This window comes from Clarias gariepinus, chromosome 9 (assembly GCF_024256425.1).
Source record: "Clarias gariepinus isolate MV-2021 ecotype Netherlands chromosome 9, CGAR_prim_01v2, whole genome shotgun sequence".
Classification (NCBI taxonomy): domain Eukaryota; kingdom Metazoa; phylum Chordata; class Actinopteri; order Siluriformes; family Clariidae; genus Clarias; species Clarias gariepinus.
The window spans coordinates 3,311,266-3,328,608 of NC_071108.1; positions in this window are offsets into that span (position 1 = coordinate 3,311,266).

The window sequence follows — 17,343 nt, forward strand, 5'->3', positions numbered from 1 at the left end:
TTTGTCTTTTTTTGGTTCTTTCTTTCTTTTTTGTTTTCTTTTATTTTGGTTCATTCCTGTCTTCCTTCCTTCCTCTTTCTGTGTACCATGGTTTATTTCTTGTTTATCACATTTGTTCTTTCTATATTTTTTTCTTTTAGCTTTTCGTCCTTTTTGGTTTCTTCCTTTGTTCTTCCTTTATCCTCCCTTTTTTCTCTCCTTTATCATTTTACTCTATAATTTTCCATATTTCTTTCTTTCTTTCTTTCTTTCTTTCTTTCTTTCTTTCTTTCTATGTGTAATTCTCAAATGTTCTGCTGCTGAGAAAACACTAGAGCGTACAGGGCAGGGGGTCGTCCATGTTTAATTTATTTGTTCAGATTTTTTCCCCCCATTTTGGTTTATTTCTTTTGTTTCTCTTTCCTTGCTTCCTGCCAACAGGGACATGATGTTCTTAAGACTTCTTCCTTGTTGGAAGTTCCACTATAGTTCCGGTTCCCATCTGCACCTCATGGGGTAAGAGCATGGGTTTAAAAGAGCGCCTGGGGTAAAATAGCAAAAACACAACCTGACATTAAAAATGTGTTTCTCTATTACTGCTCATAGCTCTGTTTCTCTTGCCTGGTTTATGTTCTGGTCATGCAGCCTGGCCTGTGTGTGTGTGTGTGTGTGTGTGTGTGTGAAGAAAAAGAAAAAGAAAGCGAGAGAGAGAGAGAGATCTTTAGCGGGGGTCTCATAACATCCAGCTGTTGGCTCTGTTGCTCAGCGAGTCATCGCATTTATCATCCTGATCCGCCGTGACAAATTCCCTCCTTCACAGTAATCCGACACATTTTAATCACGGCTACGCCATTGGCACCGGTTCTCCCGTCTCAGGCCGAGGGACGGCACACACTTCACGTTGTAGTGTTTCCCCTGATCTAGTGAACAGCTTGTTCACTGGCGGATGAGTTGAGTCAGGTGTGACAGAGTACGAAAGCCCTGTAGCAGAAGCACTCCAGCTGTGGAGTACACTTCCCTCGAGTCTGAGTTATTCACGCCTCTCACTGTAAGCACACTAGAAAATATATATCAGGAACGTTGTTGGATTTTGACCCGAGGTTTTCTATATCATGCAGTAGAATGAGTGAGTGTGTGATGATGGAAGTGGCTGAAGGTAATGCGGTAAATGATGATGCTACATGTCTTTAAACTAGGCTTTAAACGCGTATCTGCTGCAGGGTCGCTGACGCTCACGCCGACTCGAGCCTTCTGAGAAAATGTAAAAAAAAAAAAAATTTCACTAAAATATACACGTGTAACTGTTTTTATTTAATCTGCTTGTCCGCTTTATTTCTCTTCTATATCGCTTTCTATTTCTTTCTTTCTTTCTTTAAACCTTTCTTCCACTTTGATTCCTTCCTTTACATCATTTTCTTTTATCTGTCTACTACTTTTTTTCACATTTGTTCTTTCTTTCTTTTTTTAACTTTTATTTTTCCTTTTAGTTTTTTTGTCCCTTCTTCCTTTCTTCCTTCCTCCCAACTTCTTCATCTCTTTCTTTTACCATACATTTTACTTTTATATACATTTTTTCTCCTCCATCAATTTTCTGTTTCTCTTCTTTATCACTTTCTTTCTTTCGTTTATTTTATCTTTTATCTTTTCTTTAATTTTTTATTCATTTCTTTCCTCCTTCTTTCCTCTTTCTTTTTCCTGTCATTTCTACCATTTTTTTTCTTTTAACCTTTCTTTTCTTTTTATTTCTTTCCTCCACCTGTCCCTCCTTCCTTCCTTTCCATCTCTTTTTTTTCTATTTACTTTTTCCTTTTTTATTACATTTGTTCTTTTTTTATTTATTCAACTTTTATTTTTTTCTTTTAGCTTTTTTTGGTGTCCTTTAAGGCTCATTCTTCTTTTCCTCCTTCCTTCCTTCTTTCCTTCCTTCCAACCTCTTTCTTTTTCTATACATTTTACTGTGACTTTTTTCTCCTTTGTCACTTTTCTGTGTTTTCTCTCCCTTATCACTTGTTCCTTTCTCTCTTTCTTTCTTTCTATTTGTAATTTTTACTTTAATCTTATTTTTCCGCTTTTTAAAAAAAATCTCTTTCAGCTCTTCAGCCGGGTTCCCTTTAAACGAGATAAACTGACCCTGCTGCGTCACTGGGATTCTCCTCGCGATTCTCCAGCGTGTTTAGTTTTTTATGCTTTACATTGTACTTGTGCGAATCTGACTTACAAACGTTTCTTCTGGAATGGAACTCGTTTGTAAGTTGAGGACTTACTGTATTTTGTATCCATTTAAAAATATATTTTTTTTCTTATAAAGTGTGGGTTCAAAAACCTTTTAACAACCTTTTTTCTCATTTTTGGTTTGGCCGAAATGCATAATGATGAGTGTATAAGTGTTTGTGCGTGAGAGAAAGCATTTTGCATAAGATCATTAATTTCTGTAATGGTTGTATGTTTAAAACGTTTATTAATGTGTATGGATTGTTTTCGAGTGCTTGCAGACCACCAGTAAAGCAATGTACTGTAGTATACTCCATTCTCTCTCTCTCTCTCTCTCTCTCTCTCTCAGGTAGTGACATCCTCGGCTGCATTTCGAATGTTTGATCCTCTTGATGCCCCCCCTTGTCCACTCTGTCCCTGCTGGGACTTTACAAAAGCCCCCCACAACAAACCAAGTGCCCGCCACTGCCCCTTCAGAGGGGGGCCAAGCGTCAGAGCGAATCGAGGTTTCACTCGTCCTCGGAGGTCTGCGGCTCCCCCAGAGAAGCCCATTCAGCCCGGGACCTAATGACCACTCAGGGCTCCATTCATCACCACAATGGGCTTCTACACGGCCATTGAGGAGGTGCACAATGGAGAACATCGCTCCAATTAAACCCCGGGGACAATGAGCGAGTGAGGGAGGAGAGGGGATCTTGTTGGGGTGTAAGCAGGGGGAACAGCGTTGGTGAGAGTTCATCTGTGAAGCTCTGGTTCTGATGAGTGAGAGAGGGTGGTGGTGGTGGTGGTGGTGGTGAGGGGGAGTAATGAGCGTCCCCGGGCCGGGTGCATCTCTCCGGAGGTCCTGTTGGAGTGGCGGCACCTCTGATGTGTTATTAGGATCAGTGAGGAGTAATTACTGGGCCATGGACCCTCCCTGCACCTTTAGAAAGGAAGAAGGGGGAGGTGGAGGAGATGCTGAAAGCTCAGTGGTGATAGCTGCTACTCTTCTCTACCCTATGCATCTATCTTAACAGGCAAATGACAAAATGATCTTCTGCAGAATTCTGATTGCTACAGTAATATAGCCAGTATGTTTTATACAGTATATGCAGATTTTCAATTCATCATAATGCATAATAATGCTGGTGGTGATCTAAACTGCCATAGGTTTATGCAACCTTGGAACCCTATTGAATGAACGTTGTGTCATGACAATGCCAACCCTTTTGAATGGCTTTACTTCACCCATCCTCAGTAGCTTTTTTTGCTTTCACAGCTGTTGAGGGACGTTTTGCCTAAAACGGCATAATTTTTTCTGGGAATGTTGTGCACTACAGTTAATGTTTTCCACTTGATGTGTACCACGATCAACCATACGGTAACATTATGACCACCCGCCTTATATTAAGTAGGTCACCGTCCGCCCCCCCCCCCACCCTCCCTTTGCTACCACAACACTAATGCACTGTGTTCTGACACCTTTCTATAAAAAAAAACAGCATTAACAGCATTAACCTTTTCAGCCACGAGAGCTACTTATTTCCAGCTTTTCCACCAAGGCGGTTCCAGACCTAGTTCGGAGCCAGTGCCCGGTTCGTCATTTCCAGACAGCCAATGCAGACAGAAAAACTGGTTCCAATGCGGCAACAACGCTTTGCTGGGCCAGAACAAAGATCAGCATCAGCATCTTGCAATATCATGACCAAGTAAAAGTTTGTGAATGCCATCTTTAAAAAATGGACTCAATATGCAACGGTCACAGGTTCAAACCCCAGCACCACCAAATTTCCATTGCTCAGTTCAATTGAGTTTTCGTTTGTGTAGCGCTTTAACAATTGTCATTGTCACAAAGCAGCTTTACACATTTACAGGGGAACTGCTCGTGGTTAAAGTCTGCCCTAGTTGTTGTGCTTGCTGCTAGCTTTTCTTTTAACTGCTAGCTTTTATAAAAAAAAAAAAGGAAAGAAGTACACAGACATATACATTGATGTGATGAAGTGACTTGCTAGTCCATGGAAAACAAAGCCAGTTCTTATGTGGTTTTCTATTGAACCAGCGCTTCCTTGAAAGTACAAGGGCCAGCCTCTGCTCCTCATGTTCATCAATGAACTTGTTTCCAGCTCACTGTTTTTTAATTTGTTGGTAGGTTCTAACGCTGCAGATCAGGAGTTGCAGTTCTGGTGTTGCTCTGACCTGATCGTCTAGACATCCCAATCTGGGCCTTGCCAAAAAACACTCCGCTTATGTTCGCCCATAGTTTTCAACAAAATGTTTTCTTTCTGATGCACAAAGTCAAAAACTTTTAGCGTAGCAGTGGAGAATAAAGTAACTTTACAACTAGATACACTTTTATTATATCCTGCGTTATATATTTATGATTTCCGGCAGTTTCAAATAATAAAGAAAGATCTGGTGAGCTGCGGTTCTGTAGGTGGAAAAATCCTTGATTTTCAAGCTGACAGGAAGTCTACAGGAACTCATATAGCTGCTGTTTGTAACCCTGGAGAGCAGGAAAGCATCAATCTAGCTTAGGACCACATCGGGTTCCGCTGCAACAGGAATCCGCGAGACTACGGTTCTACAGTCTGGGTGAAGATTTGAAGAAACATTATCTGGTCTTTTTCCAACCCTTAGCTGTCCAGTTTTGGACGGCTCGTGCTCGACGAAGCTGAGCTCTTTACTTTACAGCATGTGCAGGATTTTTCTCTCTGACACATGATTGGCTGATTGGATAATTGCATCAATGAGAAAGTGCTTGTTTTATAAAGTGGTCGGTCAGTGCGCTGGAAATGTGAAGATCTAGAGCAAGATTTTCCAGTCTGAGCTCACAGACAATCCATTCTTAATTTTGTTGGTTCAATTTATTTATTTATTTATTTATTTATTAAAAAAAAATTTTTTTTTAAATGAGTGGAAGAAGTCCGTGTATGGTACATCGCCTCAAAACAACATTCCCAATTTCACTTGTTTGCAAGACAGTCCTTTATCACGCGTGTAGCACTATTCTTAGAAGTGAACTAGATATTATCTAACGTTCATAACGACCCAGACCCACGGATCCAATAAAGTGAAGTATTGCTGGGGAAAGTGAGCCTGACTTGCAGTTCAGATTTTATTCATTATAGTTTAATAAGGTTTTTGCTCGCAGGACATAAATCCCAAATTTTTGGTCAAAACAAAGATCTGCATTCATATATTTATTTGTTCATTTATTTATTTATCTTTTTGGGTTTGAAAAGAGCACGAAGATCATTGTAAAAAGTATTAATACCAAATGTGAGCTATTTTATCTCTAGATTAACTAGAAAGTGCCTGAAGACTTCCTTCATCCAGACCTTACAGTATATGATCACGAATTCAATTACAGATCTCTCGTGTCTACTTCATTTTACAGGAAATGTTTACAGAAACGTCTTTAATATTTAAAGATATTCAAAGAAATTCAGCCGCAGTTGAAAAAAAAGTTACAGCCATGGAGGAGACTAATTCTAGAGACTTTAGAAGCATATATGTGTAACTGAAGTTAGAATAAAGTGTTGGAAAAAAAAAAAAACATGCACACAAAAAACTTTTTTGTGTCAGAAGGAGAGAGCAGGGGATCGGCGTCGGGGGGATAAACACAGTACAGAAACAGAGCGGGAAAGGCTGGTTAAATATGAGGAGGCCTAAAAGCCGTCGCTCGGGAGGGACCCACACACACGCATCAGCATTTCCAGTGGAAAAGCGAGGCGCGCAAAAAAAGGTTAGACACGCCTGTGCAAAGAGAAGCGTCCGTATTGTGGTTGTATAACTAACTATTGACATTTATACACAAAATAGAAGCGCACCACAGGAGGGGTGACATTTCACACGGCGCTGCGCCCCGGAATACCAACACACCCCCGGAACTTAGGAGACACACCGAGAGAGCGGCTAAGGGAGTGTGTGTGTGTGTGTGTGTGTGTGTATACTGTAAATGAAGGAAACACAGTCACATTCGGTGTGTGAGAGAGAGACAATGTGTGTGTTTAAGGGGACACATTGTAGCTGGATGTGTCTATCAGTTCCAGAACTCTCCTGGGAGAAGGTTCCATAGTTCCTGGATGAGTTCCTTCAGGAGGAACTGTGATTGTGATGTTAAATCACAAAGAGGGAGTAATAATGTACACTAGTCGGAGTTGTGTTGTCTCAAAATCAAGTGTGGACACTTTGGGGTTGTGATTCTCTCACTCGCTCATCATCTTTTATCATGGTTTTAGGGTCGGGGGAGGGGGGGTGCGTGGGACTGGAGAATATCTCAGGAGACTTGGGGCATGAGGCAGGGTTACACCCTGGACCAGGCCCAATCCATTGCATAGCACACAGACACAGCGCGCAATTTTTTGTGCAAATTAGCCTACTCTGCATGTCTTTGGACGGTGGGAGGAAACCAAATTACCCAGAGGAAACCCACCAAGGATGGGGGGGAGGGGGGCATGAAAACACACAGACCCCGATGGTGGGATTGAACCCGGACCCTGGAGGTGCAAGGCGACAGTTCTGACCACTGAGTCACTATGCTAAAATAATCACCAGCTCAATTAAAACTTCTTTTTAATTTCTCTTACACTACAACAATTTGCCAATAATTATATTTTTTCTTTGGTCAAACCATAAACTGCAAAATATATATATATTTTTTATCCAATTGTAGTTACATTCACAATTTTAAATTGCTCACGAAACAAGTTCGCGCTTCACATTATAGCAACTACTGTATAAACAGCTGTTTCCTCTCCAGACTCCCGTTTCTCTTTATTTGAAGTTTAAATTACAAATTTTGAAAAACTTTAACTGTAAATTTTTACACTTTTATATCCTCATACCTTCACAGTTTGCACTTTCATTTTGTAACTCTTGTTCCTGTGAAATATAATTGCTATTTTCTACTCACACTCCACAGACGATTAGTGAATGTCTATTAACCCAACCTGGGGGGCGTTTCCCAAAAGCATCGTTAGCCAACTATGGTCGCAAGTTCCGTCGTTACCAACATAGTTCAACAATTCGGTGTTTCTCGAAACCATAGTTCGAACGAACATTCGCAAACAGCGTCGCAAACTTACGTGGTTGGAACTACAGCCTTCGACCTGTGGTTAGAAGCATAGTTCCCTGCCGCGGCTGGGTGTGTTCTAATCACAGTTCACGACCCTACGCTCTATAAGTTTCTAAATATTTTCCCAACCACTTTGAGCGATTTGGAAAACTTAATGTGTTGGTGCTTAGATATTAGGCTATTCATTTTTCGGTTATTTTAATTACAAATTCACTTTGAAACGATATAACAGCGATACCATCGCAATTATTCTCCCTTCGAAGTGCCCTACGAAAGCATTATTTATGTTCCGGTTGGAACACAGCCTTGGTTTCGTTTGTGCGAAGAAAAGGTGAGTTTTTAAGTGAGTATCTTTGTTGTGCTCTCAGAAGTAGACGTAGAATATGGACTATTCATAGGTTAAAAAAATAAAAATTATATAGAAGTGTCATCTTCCTCATTCACAGCTGCACCAGAAAGACCCCCTCTTCCTCATCAAAAAGCGGGACATTTTCCTTGACTGCAATGTTGTGGACAATTGCAGTAACTATTACATAGCAGCTTTTGGAGGGGTTCAGTTTCAGGCCACCACTGGACTTGTTTGTTTGGTCACACTTGCAAAGTCCCTCCACTTGTTTCTGACTTCCTCTGGGCTTCTCTCATACCCATTTCCAGAAGCATTAATTTTTTGTGCGATTTCATTCCATGTTTTTTTTTTTTTTTTTCAGAATTTGTAACTGTGTTTTTTAATTTGGAGAAAAGCAAGATTTGATTGTTTCCCACCTCCTCCAAAAGAACTGCAAGCTCTTTTTTTTTTTTTTAGTAAATTGCGGTTTCCGTTTCATTTTTTCACATCAACTCTCATTAAAACATGGCTTTATGTAAAGGGACTTACATAGTTAATGATCTTGAGCAAAATAGGTAACAGGTGTTCACAACACAATCCCAGCATTTTTAAAAACCCTTAATTTCTTTTTATTTTAATTGTACTTATGTATCAATAACAAATAAAAAATGAGTTCTTATAAAATATAACTAAAAGTTATAGACTTTGTTATTCAAAAAGAGCACATTTAAACTGTGTATGCCTATATATGTTTTATTGTACAAATAATGAATGTTGCGTTCGTGACATTATTACACCACTTTTACGTAACGTCACTGCGAAAGCGCATTGAATGGGAGCCGAAGAGAGAGAAAAAACACTTAACAGTAGGGGGCGATATGTGCCTCTGGCACTACTCCGCCATTGTATCGAAGAAGAAGAAGAACGACAGATTAAACCAACATGGTTCTAACGATGGAAGTGCGACGCAGGAACTATGGTGTTGGGAAACACTTGTGACTAGTTAGTTATTTTCTTCAACGTTGCATCGTACAACGGTGGTTAAGTAAAGAGCTACATCGTTGTACGGGAAACGCACCCCAGACTGTCTTTGGCCTGTGGAAGGAAACCGGAGCACCTGGAGGAAACCCACCAAGCTGCCAGTGATCCAGACCTCCTCTGCCCTCTCGACCTGTCGGACTCGTCCTGGTGTCCTGCTTCTGGTTGGACATCTCGTCGCATGGATGCCCCGTGTGCTCTGCCTGGGATGCGTGTGGTCACTGGGGACGGTTCCACTTTACCACAAAGACGGTCCTGTCCTCGGCTGATGCAGACAGCTGTTCTCTGAGGACTTGTGACTTCACTCGCTCGAATGCAGTCATGTATTTCAAGATTAAAGATTTGTATTGTCATAGGCTATATATACCTAAGTACAATAAAATACAATTATTTTGTCTTAGATTATTGAGAACAAGGAGGAAGTAAACAATTAAGTATCGTTCCATCACACCATGCAGCTCAGGAATTCCTAAAATATGCCTAAGCTTTTTATATTTAAACATATAATAGATATTTATATTTTCTATATATGCGTGTGCAGTAGAGTATATAACTAATGCAGTGATGTACTTTTAGCAATAATGTCACAATTATTTGTTTCTCCTATTTAAAAAAAAAAAGGATGTGCAATGTTCAGGGACAAGAGTCGATTTTCGAACAGTTGACTTTTGCAAACAACATGTCCTTCCTTTGTGTAAAAGTTTAAGTGTGTATTGTAGCTGGATAAATGTCTATGTGTACAAGTAAAGGTTATGTTCAGTGTGTGTGTGTGTGTGTGAGAGAGAGAGAGAGAGAGAGAGAAAGAAAGAGAGAGAGAGAAAGAAAGAGAGAGAGAGAAAGATGCCCTAGCTGTCGACACTGTGTTATTTTCTGACACTATGGCATTATGTCTCTATCCTGCTGACATCCCAAGAGAGCGTGCACACACACACACACACACACACACACACACACACACACACAGTTGATCCTAAGGGTTTATGGGGTCCTTAGGGAGAGGTGAGAAGGTGTAGAGGACATCACACACACACACACACACACACACACACTTATAATCCCCTCTAATCTGTCACTTTACTCACACACACACACATCGCTTTTGAGTGTGTGCGCCTTTGGGAAGAACAAAGAGACAAAGTAATAACATTTAATATACCTGTAGCAGGTCTGGTGCTCGTCACTAAAGACTGACTCAGGATCAGCACTAACATGGATCTCATAAACATACAGTAAATCAGTGTAAGTACGTGTTATTGACAGTTAACAACGTTAAGTTAATTTGAGGTTGAAGCCCACGTCCATGTCTGTGTGTCAGACAGATACACTCCCTGTTCGGTAATCGGAGAGTGAATCACAGATGAGAAATGGAAAAAGTAGATAAAAGGATAAAGATGAAGTTTTGTCTTAAAACCACTCCAGCGTGTTAAAATTCACTTATACCACTTCAGCGCTGTTATTTCAGGCAAAGTGAAAATATGAACTAATCCCAGTCAAAATATTCACTTTATCTTTTCTAATTAATATCTATTGGTGCAGGTGTTTGTTTACATTGAGACAGTAGCACATTAGTAGATTATTTTACAGTAGATTATTAAATCCCACACATAACTGTTCATAACATCACTTTTACTCCACATTTAGATTCACTGATGGTGCAGATTAAACTTCAGGCAGAGATCTAAGAACTGCTAAAGTTTCATTTCATTCTGTCTAGACAGTTTTGTGTGATTCTGTGACACATTCTGACTAGACAGACAGACAGACAGACAGAGAGACAGTAAATTTACTGAGACTGGTTTCGTGTCCTGAGTTCTGACAAACGTAGAGACAAAGCCTTTCTTTTTTTTTATACAGATGGGAAAAGATGAAAGAAAGAGAGAGAGAGAGTGTGTGTGTGTGTGAGAGGTGGGGGGGGGGGGGTACATGTGAATAAAGATGTCTAATATGAAGTAAGTAAGGGCTAATAGTGGTCATGACACAGAAGCCCCTTAAAGATGGCGTGAGCTTTAAGATGGATGATCTAATGTCATTTAGCTTCCCAGTGATAAGAGCTCTCCAGATGTTTGAGCTGCTCCTTCACTCTGAGAGAGAGAGAGAGAGAAGGCGAGAGATGAGTCCTCGCCTGGCCATCTCCATACACACCATCCAGGCTTGATCTGCCCTCAATTTCCTCCCCTGACCCCTGAGCTCTCAGCACCGTGCTGCGTTCGTTAACCACGAGAGCGGCAGATTGTTTCCTAATGAAAGGCTGCAGGAGTACAGAGGAACCGTCGCCGGGCGCCAACCATCAGGAGGGGCCTGTAGATCCGCTGGAATGTCAATGTGTGTGTGTGTGTGTGTGTGTGTGTGTTGTATTCCCCTCTCACTAATCTCAAGTTCCTTATCGAGCTCTTAGAACTTGGCCCTGCTTTCTTTCCTCACTTCTCACTTTCGCTTTTTAACGTTCCCTTCCGTCAGATTTTTTTTTTCTTCAGATCTCTGCATGCCTGTCCCTCCTTCAGTGTCTCTACTGCTTTCCGTCTTTGCTTCCTTCCTCCAAGTTTGGTTCCTTCCATCCTTCCTTCCTCTCTTTCTATTTTTCCTGTCTTGCTTCCTACCACTGATTCCCAGTTTTTTATTCCTTTGTTCTTTTTTCTGCTGTCTATATCATTCCTTCCTTTCTTTCTTTCCCGTCTTTTATCCTTCTATTCTTTTCTCACTTTTTCTCCCCTAATTCTCTGATTTCTGTCCGGATAATTTTCTTTCTTTATTTATTTATTTCCTTCCTCTTTTTCTACCTTTTTTTTTTCCCATCTTTCTTCCTTTTCTTTCTTCTCTTTAATCATATTATTCTTTTTTTCTTGTCTCTATGCTTCTCTCCTTCATCTCCTTTTCTTTGTCGCATCCTTATTTCTATCATTGTTTTCCTTCCCCTTTCCTTCCTTCCTTTCTTTCCCATCTTTCATCCTTCTATTCTTTTCTCACTTTTTCTCCCCTAATTTTTTATTTCTGTCCGGATAATTTTTTTCTTTTTTCCTTCCTTCCTCTCTTTCTACCTTCTTCTTTTCCCGACTTTTTCTCTCTTCTCTTTAATCATATTATTCTCTGTTTTCTATTGTCTCTATTCTTCCCTCCTTCATCTCCTTTTCTTTGTCGCATCTTTATTTCTATCGTTGTTTTCCTTTCTTCCTTCCTCTCTTTCTACCTTTTTCTTTTCCTGCCTTTCTTCCTAACATGTTTCTTTCTTCTCTTTAACCCCAATATTCTCTGTTTTCTGCTTTCTCTATTCTTTCTTTCTTTCCTTTCAGCACGTCCTTCTCATTCTTTACAGTAACTCTTTCTCTCTAGCCTCATTGTGTTCATTGGTTCGGAGGTGTAGAGGTGTGGAGTGTGTCGGGGTTTCTGGGGTTGATTGGGGGGTTATTGCGGTCCTGTATCATATTCTCTCTCTCTCTCTCTCTCTCTCTCTCTCTCTCTCTGCAGTGGATTTATGGGTCCTCTGTCCTTCTCTAAACATTCGCCTTCCCTCTGTAAGTTGATGCTGTTTGATGTTGGGGCAGAAATAAAGGACGGGGTGTGGACTGCCGTGGTGGTTTGGATCTAACAGGGCAGTAAAGCTCAGGTTAATAATACCATGTGTGTGTGTGTGTGTGTGTGTGTGTGTGTGTGTTACTTTTTGTTAGTGCTGCGTCCACTTGTTGCTGTACACTTAGTGTAAAGACTTACAGTTCGATCGTGTGAAGGCCTGACCTGACCTCACACCCACCTGGACTCCGCCCCTGTCTGGACATCACCTGCACACCTTCTGTCCCACAGGACGCACGTTCAGGCTGCAAACGCCTTATACACACTCAGAAGACGTTCTCCTCAGCACTCAGCATCAGCCTTTACAGGAAACGTGAGCCGGAGGATCCTGAACATTCCTGCATACAACTGCTTTCGTTCCGGTGTGACATCACCGACATGCATCTGTCACGTGATGACGCATGCAGTCACGTTATTGCTCCAGCCCCCTTGATATCTGGACATCTCATAAATGTAGCATGTCAGCTCTGGATCATGAAGTAAGGCCTAGTTTAAGTACCTTGTGGATTTATGTAACCTCAATGCAACCCTCAAAGTTAATTCGGTGGGGTCAAGGGTCAAATCCAGGCCTGCGTTCCTGTTGATCTTGTGCAGACACAAGTCTGGTGTATATTTTCATCAAGGTGTATTTCACAGCCAGGAAAATAACAGAAATATCACCTGATGATCAGCTGATGATCTACTGGATTACTTAACACACAGATAAAAGAGTGATTTAGCATCTGGTAGCTTCTGTTCCGCTAATGCGTGATATGTTGTCGTGAACTTCGTAACTTATTCAAAAGAGAAACACGAGTGTGAAAACGGGTATTCATTTGTTAGTCATTTGATTTGATATCCTGACGTGATTGATTACTGCAGATGGTCTACAAATATGTCATTCCTCCAGGATTTGGTAGCGTTTGCTGGGATTAGCATTAGCATTAACTCAATCAATGCTCACTCACTCATCATCATCTGTACCACTTTATCCTGTGTAGAGGGTCATGGGGGGCCTGGAGTCTATCCCAGGAGACTAAGGGTGCCAATCCATCGCAGTGCACACACACACACACACACACACACACACACACACACACACACACACACACACACACTACGGGCAATTTGGGTACGCCCATTAGCCTAATCTGCTTGTGGGAGGAAACCAGAGTACCTGGAGGAAACCCACCAAGCACGGGGAAAACATGCAAACTCCATGCACGCAGACCTTCGAGGGGGGAATCGAACCTGTCTCTAGGAGGTGCAAGATGACACTGCTAATTTGTTTCTCATTTGGTTGATAACGGATAGCAGGGATTGATCTGCAGTCATGTGTGTGTCAGGAGGCTGGAGGTTCAGTATAACAGTTGATGTCTGATGAGTGAATATGGAGTCCAGTTCAGTATTGAAGGCTCAGGTACAAATCTGTAGGGAAGGTTGTCTTAAATCTAAAGATGTTCATCTCCGACGTTTTTAGACTTATATGGATTTCCAAAAGTTTTGTGTTGTTTTTAATTTTTCGTTTTATTCGTTACACTTGTTATTTCTTCCTCCATCCCTAATATTAATGAGCTCAGTTGAATCATGAGTGTTGATTGGATCAATGACTCTCCTGTCCAAGCAAAGAGGTTCAGCGGATAATTGAACGTAAACAAAAGAGCAGAGCGATGCTAATGATAATGTAAACCTCTTTCTCTCTCTCTCTCTCTTTCTCTCTCTCTCTCTCTCACTTGCTCTCTTTATCCTGCTAGTTTCATTCACTTCTGCTCACATTCGTTCAGCTAGCTGTTTCCTATTTCGTAATTCTTACTGAAGCAACACCGTTCTTCTAATGATTAATGCTAGAGGAACCTGCACCATATGACCACATTAACATGAATTGTCAGGTCTCCTCATCAGAGTTCCTAGCTTACATTAGCTGAACGAGGCTAAACGCTATGAAGTTACAGTTCATGAATCCTACCTGATTAGCCTCATGGAAAATACTTAATTGTTGTAAGATCCTGTGGTTGAATACAAGTAGAAATCCCCACAGGTAAAATATAGCTCAAGTAAAAGTCCTCAATTATTAGTAGTAGTTGAGCAAAAGTACAAAAGTACCCACCTTCAAATTTACATAGCCCTTTAAACACAGAGTATTCAGCCCATATATATATGCACCCTATACTGCCCAATCCTGAGCAAAAACAGAAAAACAAACAAAAAAGAGAGGGCTGAATGCTCTGCGTTTAAAGGTGGGTACTCTTGTACTTTTTATGTATATAGGCCTATATATATATATATATATATATAAAACTAGTAGGTGCCATAGGCAATAAATAGGACAGATACACATGATCACATGTTTTTATTGTTGTTTTCAGTGGTTTTTATGACCAAAATAATAATAATAGCAACAATAATAATAATATGCAAATTCCGACATTCCATAGCACAGAGTATAGAGTTCACACAGAGTTCTACATTTTGGTGACATTATTCCCACATTCTCTTACTGTTCAAATGTACACTTTATAAAACTAATGATAACTTTTGTTCTACCTGAAATATTCGAAAACCCAAATACACAGTTTGATGTCTGAAGCTTCTCCATTAATGCACACCAGCAAGACTTTGTGTGTAAGTGTGTGTGTGTGTGTATGTGTGTGTGTGGGTGTGTACTCGAAGAAAAACGCCTGAAGCCCTTTAATCCCCAGGAGCCCCAGGGGTGGTGAGTGTCCCCTTCCCCTTCACACCTGTTGTGTCAGTAGAGGATTGGATGTTTTAATGTACACGAGCGACAATCCAATAAAATGTGTGTGTATGTGTGTTTGTGTGTGTTTGTGTGAAAACACCCCTCTGGCATGTACATGGACACACTTAGAATGTGAAAGCGTATTAGAGTTCATATTAGAGTTCTCTTCAGCTTCAGATACACATTTAGAACATCTTTCTTTTTGTCTTTTTTAATACACTATTGCTGGTGTCTGTCCATCTATCTATCTATCTATCTATCTATCTATCTATCTATCTATCTATCTATCTATCTATCTATCTATCTATCTGTCTGTCTGTCTGTCTGTCTGTCTGTCTGTCTGTCTATCTATCTATCTATCTGTCTGTTTGTCTGTCTGTCCATCCGTCTTCCAATTCGTCTGTCTGCCCATCTGTCTGCCTGTCTGCTCATCTGTCTGCCTGTCTGTCTGTCTGCCCGTCTGTCTGTCTGCCTCGCAGTCTCTCTGTGGTGTAAGTGAGCGGAGTGGAGTGAGTAATGGACCTGATTTATTGTACAGCCATTCAGCCATAAAGTAACATCAAGCCTGCAGACTGCGGCTATAAATCCAGCCGGCCGTGAGAGAGCGTTCCCACTGCTGCTCCGAAACACTGAGAGAAGACGGGAGAGGAGGAGTGTACAGTAAGTGAGGACGGGGGGTGGTGAGAAGAGAAAGAGAGACAGACAGACGGAGGGAGAGAAGAAAAGTGGTACGGAAGAGGAGATATGATGTGAGTGAGTGAGACTGAAGTTAAGAGAGACACTGATAGAGGGAGACACAACAGAGGGAGGGAAAGAAAGAAGGAGAGTAAGAGAAATTAATAATGGGAAGGGAGAAAAAGAAAAGAAAAGAAACTCACAGACAGAGAGAAAAAATCAAGAGAGCAACTGAAACATACTGAAAAAGCGAGAGAGTGAGAGAGAGGGAGAGAGAGAGAGGAAGAATGTAAGAGAAGGAGACGGGAAAATTATAAAAAAGAAAGACATAGGAAAAGACTGAAGAGAGTGAAAAACAAAGAAAGAGAGAAAGTGTGATTGAGAAAGGGCAGGAAAAATACAAAACAGTTAAAAGTGAAGACAAGAATGATGAAAAGAAAGTGAAAATGTATGAGAGAGAGAGAGAGAGGTATAAGTGATATAAAGGAATGAAAACAAAGACCAAGGAAACTAAAAAGTGAGGAAAAAGAAATAAAACATTTTAGAGGGAAGAAACAAGAAGAAAAAAACAGATAAATAAAAGAGAATGAGAGAAATGATAGAAAAGAGGAAGAGAATGAGAAAGATAGACGGATGGAGACAGGCAGGGATATCAAGAAGATACCAAGAAGAAGAGGGATAAAAAAGGGGACGGAAAGAAAGGGAGCAGAAGAGGAGAGCAAGAATGTGGAAAAAGAAAGAAAGTGCAGATGAAAAAGATGAGAAGATGAGAACATGAACCAGTTGATTGTGAGCAAAGCAAAAGGAGAGAGAGACAGAGAGAGGGAGACACGCGAGAGAGAGAGAGAGTCATGTGAGAGAGACAGACAGAGAGATAAATAGCGTGGTGAGCTTTCACTCTTTCCTCTCCGGCCTGTCGGAGCTGAACACTGCTCGTCCAAATTGTTCATAATCACCGCCATCACAGTAATTAAAGCATTACACATTGATTTACTGCCAGATGCCTTTAAACTCACACACACACACACACACACACACACACACAGCATTAGGTACGGACGCCACAGCCGTGACATCACCGCTGACATCACACTGACGCAGACGCTGTATTTTGGGGATCATTACTGTATATTTATACACACTCTTCCATTACTCTAACAGGAAACGGACGCCGCAAAGAGCCACCTGACAGACAGGAGAGGGGTAATTAATTTACCCCCATGGTGGTGGGTCACTTTCACATGTCCGACTCAAACTGAGAATAAGAGTAGATGATTGAAATGGATGAAAGATTGAAGCCACAAGCAGGAGTGTTACCGTGAAACTTTAATTTTTAATAACATGTTTACATGCCTCCCACCAAAAAACAAATAAAACCAACCAAAAAAATACTAAACACTTCAGACAGGCAACAAGACAGGACTAAAGTATTTACTGACACTATAAAACACTCCGTGTCACGTAGCTACAGGAAACTGGGCAGAGTCACTGACACTCTGGAGTTGATTATTTTAGTATAACAGCAAACAGAGTGTTTTATTTCTTTTATCTGCTTTATCATGTGTCCAGGCTCACGGGGGGCCTAGAACCTATCCCAGCAGACTAAAGGCCCAGGGTGGGGTACACCCTGGACAGCGTACCACTCATTTGCCTAAATTTGCATGTCTTTGGACTGTAAGAGGAAACCAAGCACCCGGAGGAAACCAACCAAGCACGGGAGGTGCAAGGCGACAGTGCCGACCAGTACGCCACAATGCCGCCTAATGTGAAACAAAAAAG